Here is a 10,934-nt window from a genome sequence, read left to right on the forward strand (position 1 = left end):
ACCTGTCTTTAATATCATAAAGATCCTCCAGCTTTACCACAGGCTTAGGGATTGAATTTTCCTGAGATTTTTCTCTCATTTGAAAGTCATGCTCATTTTCCTCAATAATTTGATTATCATAGGACTTTTCAGAAGTTAAGAATTGTAAAATATCCTCATCATGGTTGAATACTCTCCAATTAGTGACATTGTCAGGAATTGATGGCCTAAAAAGCAATTCTATTGAAAATCTATCTGGGCTATAGTCTTCAGAAGGTAGGAGCTTGGAAGCTACATTGGCTAGCAGGTCGGCTGCCGAGTTTTGAGACCTAGGGATGGAGGAAATATTGAATGCCGAAAAGTGTGAGGTGAGTTCTTGTACTAGCGACTGATAATGTTTAAGATGATTTGAAAGACAATGAATTGTATTTCTCACCTGTTTGATAATAATTTCAGAATCATCGAATACTTTTAAATATTGCACTTTAAGTCTGATTGCTTTATACAGTCCTTGGACTAAGGCTTCATACTCGGCTGTATTGTTAGTGCATTCAAATTCTAGCCTACAGGACAGCATTGTTTTTTCTCCTTGTGGATTAACCAAAATACATCCTGCTCCTGAGCCCTCACTAAATTTGGACCCATCAAAATATAACGACCAAAATAAAGAAGTATTAACAATTTTATTTACAGTTTTCTCAGTATCATTGAAACATCTAGACCTATCTGTTTGTGAAAAATTCTCAATCTGAGATGTAAAATGGTTCACTGAGAAAGGGGATGACTGGGCAGTAAAGTTACCAAAGAATGACTCATATGAATAATTCCCCAAAATGTTATTATTAAATGCTACAGGTTGGTTTTCCTGCTCAAATTCAGTAACTATATGGGTCATGTGTTTTTCTCGATCAATCCTTATTTGATTTGGCTTACCCTTATAGGGAAGCCACATATGTGACCAATCTGTAGAAATATACCCATGTAGTTTTTCAGACCAATCCCTACTCAAAATTAAACCGTAAAATTCAGGTATATCGGCTATTAGATATCAATCCTTTGTACTATTCTGGGATCAGCAGATAACCTGATAGTTACGGAATTAATCTCTCCCACAACCTGTACTTTGGTCCGTCCAACTGAACAATATGAATAGCAGACTTCTGGGGTTCAATGTTCAGTTTGGAACAAACTGAAGCTGGCATTATGTTAGAAGATGCCCCTGAGTCAATCAAACAGTTGTGCAGGTTTCTCTTGTAGATCTCATAGGTTAGAAGGAAAGGTGGAGTATGAGAGTTTGATCTATCTCCAATCAGAACCGCATCGGTAGCTTCAACCATACCAGGAGGAGGTTGCCCTGAATCATTAGCAGCTTTAGCACTGGGAAGAGGTCAAGAAGGAACAACATTCAATTCTTTGAGAAGCAATTTCTGCTGATGTTTTAATTTACTAAGTTCAAACATAGTAATGTTTGCTTTAGTTTTCTTCATGTCATCAACAATATTGTATTCCATTGAATCGAATACCACTAACGTTTTAGATGTTGAAGGAGTATTAGAAGTTGAAGGTTGGTCTTGGGGAACTGTTGCAGGTGATTTCTTTGCAGGTATTTTTTCCTTTGTTGTAGTAGCACCTGCACTCCTTTTCTTTGACGTTTCCTGAACAGGTTCGGAAGTACTTTTACTCCTAGTGGTGACCGGGAACGCTTCCTCTTCATTATCGGTATCGGAGTTGGGGAGTATAAAATCCCACATTCCATGACATTCAACTATTTCTTCTTCAGCATCAGTTGGTGAGATTGTTTCCTCTTCCTCTTCTTCTTGCTCTGAATGTGCATTAGATATGACATTCAGTGGCTTTGATTCGGTTTTCTTATAAGTCCTAAAGGGTCTTTTGGTTGAGGTTTCGGCTACCTTTTTTTTTATTTCAAACATTTCATTTGACAAAGTTTTTAGGACTTTTTGCAAACCCTCCATGTCATATGGGTCTTTTGGGGTTTTCTTCCTTGAGTCATCTTTAAAAGAGACTTTTTTGGCTTTTCTGTCTTCCATAGCAGGTTTCTTTTCTAGAGCATTAATACGTTTCTCCACAGCAAGTGCTTCTTTCATATTTTCGGCTAAGGTAGGTTTCCCAGCCCTATCTACAAAAATGGCTATATTGGTAGGTAGGGCAGTTATATACCATTCGCTTCGAATTTGTTCACTTGGTTTGGAGGCCGTCGGGATTTTATTCAGGAGTTTATTGAATCGAGGATTAAATTCCTTAATTGGTTCCCTATGCTCTATCCTAAGATTGGAGAGATCGTTTATTAACGTAGCCAAAGACCTATCATCTCCATATTTGGTAAGAAACTGCTCTTGGCAAGTATTCCAACTGGTAATGGAACCAGAAGGTAAAGAAAAATACCAAGATCCTGCTGATCCTTGTAAGGTGTAAGGGAAAAGTCTAACAACAACATCTTGTTCTGTTACTCCTTTCAAGTTGACTGCCAACATGAAATTATTAATATGTTCCTCAGCCTGGGTCCCATCATCCTGGTTAAACTTGGGTAGCCATTTTTTAGGGGCATCTGGTAATGCATGCAATGGTGCAGGCATGTTGACTGCACCAGGCCTGGTCCATGGATCTGCCATTGTAATAGCAGTAGTGGTTGATACTACTGTTGGAATTCCAAATATCTGGGAAGGAAATAATGTTGAGGAGTGAGCAGGTTGGGATGTTAAAGCTCCTAATCCCTGATGAACAACAATATGTAATGAGGGAGTGGATGGTTGACTTTGCAGAGAGGAAGATGAAATGGAGGATGTGGATGAAAGCTCTTCACTGTCAGATCCTTCAGTATATTTCTTCGCCTTTTTCCTTTTGGGTAAAGGGAACTCAGTGGGTTCAATACCGAGCTTTTCGCTCTGAAGTCTGGTGAGAGGGTGAGGTAAATTGAACTGCGAAGTCGCACTGCTTTGTGATAGCTCAGATTTCTGTGGTGAAATCGAGAAGCTCTGAAGTTTGTGGATAAGGGACTGGACTTCAGGGGATTCAAGACTTAATTGTTCTGGAGTATGATGGTTTGAGTAGTGGTAGTTGATTCCTCTTCTTCTTGTTTGGATACTGGAGAACCAGCATGCAATTGGGAAGTTTGAGGGGATACGGAGGGAGAATTACTCTTAGAATGGCATGCAGATTTGGGTTTGCTTGCCATTCACAGTCCCTGGCCCTCCTTCTAGCACCAAAAATGTTGATGCCCCGAAAATCGTTGTATCAACATTGGGGGATAACCACCCGGTCCGGACCTTAGTACAACTCCTTTTCCGTTTGGAATGGTGGCTCCGACTAGGGATAATGGGACCAGTTTCCCAGAAATGGATAAACGGAATGAATGATTGGTTGACTAATCTAATGATAGGCGAATAGCTAAATCTATCAGCAAAATAAAAGAGCTATTACTTATCCCGGGAACTATTGTACTTTGAAGTGTAGCGCTTGATGATCTATGTCTATGGACAGGCATATAGATGACTCCATCTAACAGACATGGACATTAATTCATTCAAGGATTATTTTGCTTAAATAGTTAAGCAAAGCGATTAAAGCAATATTACTACACTTGTCATTTATATCATCGACACATATATGATTAAAAGAAAAGCACATCATAAACATCCAATAGTGGAAGGAATACAGAACTGCTGTTAAAGCACATACATATATTCGATAATAGCAAAGATAATCAAATAACAATTCATATGAAAAGAATGAATTCAGACATAGATAAAAGTACCATATGAGCTGCTAGACACTCCCAATATCAATCGCTACTTGAGATTCTTCCTTCAACGCAGAAACACTTTCAAACAAAGACAATAGTGCACAATTGCATAAAAGCTTCCTTGTCAAATTTAGAATAACTGGTCCAGTTTCATAAAAGAATATGGCTGAAGCACAATAGTGCAACTTCAGTCTTTAAGTCAAGTACAAAACTTTACGACCCTTTCCAAAACAATGAAAGGATCTATAAATACTTAATTAATCTAACTATCTACGAAACTGAAATCCTACTTAATTGGTATCAATTGATTTTGATCCTATTTTCTTCAGCAATCTGGCAGTCGGTGGCATGAATCATCAAGTAGGTTGTTTGCCTTTAAATCTGAGATGACTTATCGCAAGCATCGGCTCCACTTCGGGTGGTCTGTTGAGGCGAGATCTGAGCTGGGCAGCATAGGTGGCATCCTGAATATCAGGGATAATATACCTGATTGCATCCGTAAGGCACTTGAGGGCGGCTCTCTGTGTGTGTGGTTTTACCAAGAAGAACCAATAGGTGTCCCAGGTTAAACTGTTAATCGCAACAATTAATCTCCCCTTTTCCTCTAGATCTGGATAACATGATTGCTCCAATGTTTTCATTGTTGTCAATTTTCCTGGTGTGCATTGGGAAATCATGTTTGATAAGTAGAGAGTGTTATTGACTAATTCAACTAAATTGCTTGAAGTTGATTTGCATCTTGAAACTGCCCTCTCTGCTTTCATTAACTGGGACTGCCATTCTGTAAAGAGTATATCTTTCTAAGATTCTTGGTAAATTCACCGCTTGTCCTTGATCGGTATCTTGCCAGTCGAGAAATGCAGCTATCGTTTCTTCAGCTTGATCCAATTCAGTCCTAGCCTTGTCTACTTTATTACTTATGGATGCCGTTAATTCACATAGTGGCTCTGCCTGGGCGATTTGTTGACATCGAAGCTTAATTTGGGCTATCAATGCAGTGTTTATCTGTAGTGCTTCTACTCTAAATTCAGCTACTTGTGGAACGCCCTTTGTCTTTTCAATCTGTGTTGATAGTTGAGCGATTTGCTCATCTTTTGATTTCAGCATTTTCTCATTCGCTGCCTTCAATTGCGCCAAGGCCTCTGACAATTCTTTCTGCTTTTGGATTGCGCTGTGGTCAATCCTTTGTTTTTCTGCCTGCAATTGTTGAGTTAGTTGACTGATTAATTGCTGTTGCGTCAACAATTGCTGCTCTGTCTGCTCCGGTTTCTGCTTTGCTTCAGTCAGCTGTGCCTATAACAAGAAAATTTCCTGATCCTTTGTTTTCAGTAAAAGACTCACCTCCGATGCCTTATCTATTGTTGCTGCCGAATAGGCTCCAGCATATTGTGATAGTTTTGTCAGGTCATCGAAGGGGTCAAATTCCTCCTTCCAAACCACATTGCCCGTGACCATCTGTTCTGGGAAAAGGGAAGGTTGATCGGTCCTTCTTCTCTTCCTCTGTCATTTTACTACAGCTTTATGTCTTGGGCTGTAGAAGACATCCAAGAGAGGAATCTCTTCTACCTGCAAAATGATTTGATCGGAGGGGTCCTTTGGTATTATCTCTACCTCTTTTGAAATGGGTGGGCCGCTGTTTCCACTTAGAACCTGTGGTGAAGTGGTTTCCTGTGTGTCTGTTGCCTTTGAAGTTTCAGTGTCCTTTGAACATTCCAGACCACTGATAATGGAATCAAATTGCTGCCATTCCTGGAGCAATTTTGGGTCAATATGAGTATCCACGTTTACTTCAGTGGTGGTTTGTTTCTGCTCTTTCATCTGGGTCTCTTCCTGCACTTTCTCCTGCTCTGTAGTCTGAGTTTCCTCCTATGGCTTTTCTCGTTCTATTGTTGTAACCGGAGGCTCCTTTGACTGTTGCCGTTCAGGCTCGCTTGTCGATGTTGTTGGGGTTGTTGCTAATAGATCTAGAGGCAGAGTTTGCAACCTCTTTTCTCTAAGTCTGTTAAATTCAACCAACCCTTCATCTTGATATTTCATTCTAGCAAATGCCTTAACCTGCATTATTGACTCAGCGGAGGAGAACAGGTCATCAAACATATCTTCTTTATGATCAAATTTTGACAATTTGGCCTGCTCTAGTGCATTATAGGCAACTTTTCTTGGATCAAATTGCCTATTAGGGAGAGTTGCTAGAGTTAATGATTTAATCTTTGTAGCTTCTTTTTCTTCATGTTTAAGATCATGCAAAGTATAGACACCACATCTCAAAGGAAAAGAGGGCCAGCCTTGCTTCTTATTTTTCTTGAGAGTCTGTGTAACACTCTCAACAATGATCTGGTAAGCGATTTCCCTTGCCAGTAGTTTATCAGGTATGTATAAAGGGAGGACATGAGGTTCGGCTTGGCTTCCGAAAACTCTTATATAAGTGAACTTCTCCTCCCCGAACCATCTCCCTACTGTTGTTAAATCAATCCCAGCTTGGTAGGAAATCTTGGGAACAGGTTTATCAAAAATAGAATAATAAATAGGCAACATAAAGCCATTGCAGACTTGATACAAATGGTGCTTATAAGAGGATTTCCATAATTTCTGATGGTAAATGTGAATAGGCATGGGGTCTTGTGGCATCCACCTCGAGCCGAGAACGAGAAATTCAGAATTAAAACACAAGGTATCTAAAATATAGGCACTGTAATAGAATGGGGGAATTATCCTTTCAGAAATGCGGGTCTTATTCCTAAACTCAAGAACAACTGTGGTTAGTTTATCTGAGAGAATAGTGGCCGAATCCATTATTATATTGTTGCATGCCGCTTCCATTAAGGGAACCATTTCTATAGTGAAATTAGAAGAGTCGTGCAATCCCCACAATCTACACATCATTATTCCAGCGTAGCAATAAGGAGAAGCCAGGGAATCAACTGAGTACTTACCGGAAGATTCATGTTTGTGCTTTGCCGGATTTTGTCTCCAATCCTGGATGGGTTCGGATTCAACTTCGTTCTCGTTTCGGAATTTCTCCAGGAACGCCTTATTGTATTTCTTCTCTGGCTCAGGCAAATGATACATTTGCCTTAAATCATCGGCCTTGAATGACCCGAAAATTCTCCTGTCTCTGGTGCTGAAGGTTCTATCCACGATTGGGATTTCCTCATTTGCCCACCGCACTACATCTGTATATGGGAGAATTTGTTCCCTAGCTGCTATCTGATGAAGGAAGGAGTCAGCTAAGTCCTTTAGAGTACCATCAGATTTTCGAGTTGAATCTGCAGTAGCTTGTACTGTTGTCACTTCAGGTTCTTCGGCTTCAATCAAGTTGTAGGTACTTTGCCAAGTAGTTTTGCCGAGACCAGAACATGTAGTATCCGAAATCAATCCTTTCTTTTTGTTTGAGGAATCAGCGACAGCTTGTCCTGTGGTTCACGCAACGGAAGCGACTGTGGTTTTCTTATATTTCTTCCCCATTTTGCTTGAGTTTTCTTCTTTGGATGAATTCTGCATAGAAGTGAAAATAAACGTAACACAGAGAATTGGTAATGAAAACTCCAATATGGTGAGATATATTGATCAATGTGTGATGAGAGAAAACTTTTACAATGGCCACGGATACAATCCATAGGAAGATTTTAGGACTTACAATTACATTAAATGGCCGTTTAATACCTGCCAGTCCTTAAATGGCCATTATACCATTAAGCGGCCGAATGATTCGTCTAAGCGTGTTATAGATCTTTTGGCGGTTGGGCGCAGGTGAATCATTGTTCGACAGATCAAGCTTTTAATATGAATTGATCGTAATATCCCTTCATTTTAACGGCTTTTTTGAAATTTGCGCTTTATCACAATCGGCCATCGGGGAAAGCTTAACCTCTTATATTGACATCTTTTGAAACCCTGATCGCCGATAGCGATATCGCATCGCATCGGGAGTATTAGCATTACATGAGACATGGATAGTATATCGCCGATTGCCGATAGCGATATCGCATCGCATCGGGGGAATGGCCTGGGGGCGCTTTAAGAATGTGCATAGAGCATTGCCGATAGCCGATAGCGATATCGCATCGGTGGAAACCAATGTGCCATTTACTTATGTTCCTTGTGTCATTGCGATATGCGATCTTGCGATCGCTTTATCGCAAAGATAAAAGATTGATTTATTTGATCAAAATGGGTTTTTCAAAAAGGTTTTTTATAATGTTTTCATTTGGTTTTCGGACCTTTTTTAAATAATACAATATTGATACCAATCAAAATCTAAAGGGACCCATTTCATATGATAGTTTTGTGAATAAAAATAATATGAAATGGGGGGTTGTTGTAGAGCACAACATGTCCCTAATGGTAACCTCCAAAACTTAGCACTTCAAAAGATCCCAAAACATGTTATTGATGGAATTAGTACTTAAACAAAAGTGTAAGTATGCAGCTACTATATTGATCATGAAATCACTGTCTCTGCTGCTTTTCTAAAGATGGAAATAAAAGTTAAGCTATTGCACTCAAAGAAATAAAAAATTGCAAGGAAAGTAAAACTAAAGTCAAATTACACATTCATAATTCGATCCCTCACCATTATTCCCGCTATGGCTTTCGGAGGTAACCCTCAATGATATGAGCAATTTAATATCTAATTGCAGAAAAGTAAAACTAAAATCAAATTACACATTCATAATTCAATCCCTCGCCATTAGTCCCGCTATGGCTTTCAGAGGTAACCGTCAACGATATGAGTAATTTAATATCTAATTGCAGAAAAGTAAAACTAAAATCAAATTACACATTCATAATTCGATCCCTCACCATTAGTCCCACTATGGCTTTCAGAGGTAATCGTCAATGATATGAGAAATTTAATATCTAATTGTAGAAAAGTAAAACTAAAATCAAATTACACATTCATAATTCGATCCCTCGCCATTAGTCTCGCTATGGCCTTTGGAGGTAACCATCAAATGATATGAGAAATTTAATATTTAATTGCAGAAAAGTAAAACTAAAATCAAATTACACATTCATAATTCGATCCCTCACCATTAGTCCCGCTATGGCTTTCGGAGGTAACCGTCAATGACATGAGCAAGTTGATTTCTAAACTAACTAACAAAGCAAGTAAAGAAGACTGAAATCAAAACAGAACTGGAATTTAAAAAAAAACTAAGAGAATCAAAATCAGCAGAGAGGTTAATCTCATGTCACTAGCTAATGCAAAAATATGTAAGGAAAAACTAATATACAATCAACCGGTTGAACACACTTACATGAATCAAAATTGCATGAAGGGAAAATCTAATCTATCAAACTTGAAAGCAATCAAATGACATAATGAAATCAAATCAAAATTACAAAATTAAATCTACTCTACCTTACATTCTAATATTCTCCATGACATCTACTTCACATCACCTTCCATGTTGAGAACATCAAAGCTTTATCCAAATTCTTCAAAATTACAAAGTACAACAAAGCTCTCCAAAGCTTTCAAAAGCCATCAAGGAAAAACTAAAAAATCCAAGCTAAAGAACTAAAAGCCAAGCCAAGCTAATAAGCTAACAAATGAAGGAGAGAGATCTCCTATTTATACAAAAAGATGAGAAGCCATCTCATTAATGAGAGTCTATGAATCTCTCCCTCTACCTCTAGAGTCCTAATCAAAATAAGAACTAATAAGACACATGTATTATTAGAGTTACAATACAATTAGGAGATGTGACACATATCCTCATGATCCCATGATTCTTTCCACTCAAATTCGAATTTGGCCTTAGAGTGCCACATAAGGGTCTTCTAGAATCCTTCTTTCAACCTACACATGTCAACAATCTCAACCCATTTGTTAGGTATAAGCATATGCACATTATTTTCTAATTTTTAACCACAAATTCACTTAAAAGGCTTAAAATTAATAAAGATTGGAAAAACATAAATGTGGCCCAATGATAATGAAAGTGGGATGAATGTGGTGACATAGTAGTGAAATGGAGGTGAAATGGAGGTGATATAATGGACATAATGGTGAAAGTGTAATGGAAATGAATGACATTTTCAAGACCCAACATACCCCCCAAATGAAGTTATTGCATGTCCTCATGCAATATATATTACATTAACTCTTTTGATCCTTGAGCTTTGGCTTAACTTTGCATGATATCATTTGATAACTTCATATTTTTGCAAAGTGTTTTACTTAAATAGCAACATGGTTGGTTCTTGTGTTACAACCATTTTTTTTTTTTGGTTGCATTCTATTTTTATCTTTTAACTTTGCATAATGATATTTTGATTATTGTTGCAAAGTATATCTTTATTGGATTGCATGATGGTTGGTTCTTGTGTGACAACCATGATTTTGTTTGTATCCATTTTATCCTTTAAGCACTTTTTGAAAAGCCATTGTATGCTCATAATAACAATGTAATAGTTAATATATGTTGGAAGTATGTGGGCTCCTGAATATGATATGGATATGGCATATGAAGATGAATGCCCCAACTGATGGTATTGACAATTTTATGAAATGAGGAAGAGAAATGTTTTTCCAACAATTATCATTCTAGCTTTTATGGAATTCTATGGTCAAAAGTTAGAAAATAACATACCTTCACTTACCCTTTGGAATGGATGAGTTGTATGTGTGGTGTCTGAAAAATTCTGATCATATTCTTCTTCAAGTGGCTGAACAAGAGGAGTCATGGATAGAGAGATAAGATGACTTTTTATTGCTTCTACTGAAACTTGCTGAATCTGCTCCAAAATGTTGAAAATAATAGTCTTCATGTCTTCAAAACTCATTGGCACAATTCCTACTATGTGAAAAAAATGTTCTGATGTCGAACATAGTAGGATATTTTTGACTTAGTGGCCATTAACGGATGCCACTAGTCAACACGAGAACTCTCATCTAACACCATATGCACGTTTCGCGCGGTTGACTTGCTTGACTTATAGCGTGATCAATGCCGATTTTCTCTCACCTCTGCCTACCACACGTCAATCGATGTATGGAATCGCTCTGCTGTCATCCAAAACCTCTTACCATTCAAGGGTGCCCTAATCAATATCGTCGGTTTCTAGAGCGCGAGTCCCACCTTTGTACTTTAGCGCTTTTTCCTTTTCCTCCCACGGTCCTCCAACTCCCAACATGACTGAATGTTCGGCCTTCCTCCATTTTGGCCCTGTTCGTCTAGCGCTAGGC

This window comes from Pinus tabuliformis, chromosome 6, assembly GCF_031772625.1.
Source record: "Pinus tabuliformis cultivar Carrire ecotype Pingquan chromosome 6, CPIR1, whole genome shotgun sequence".
Taxonomy (NCBI): domain Eukaryota; kingdom Viridiplantae; phylum Streptophyta; class Pinopsida; order Pinales; family Pinaceae; genus Pinus; species Pinus tabuliformis.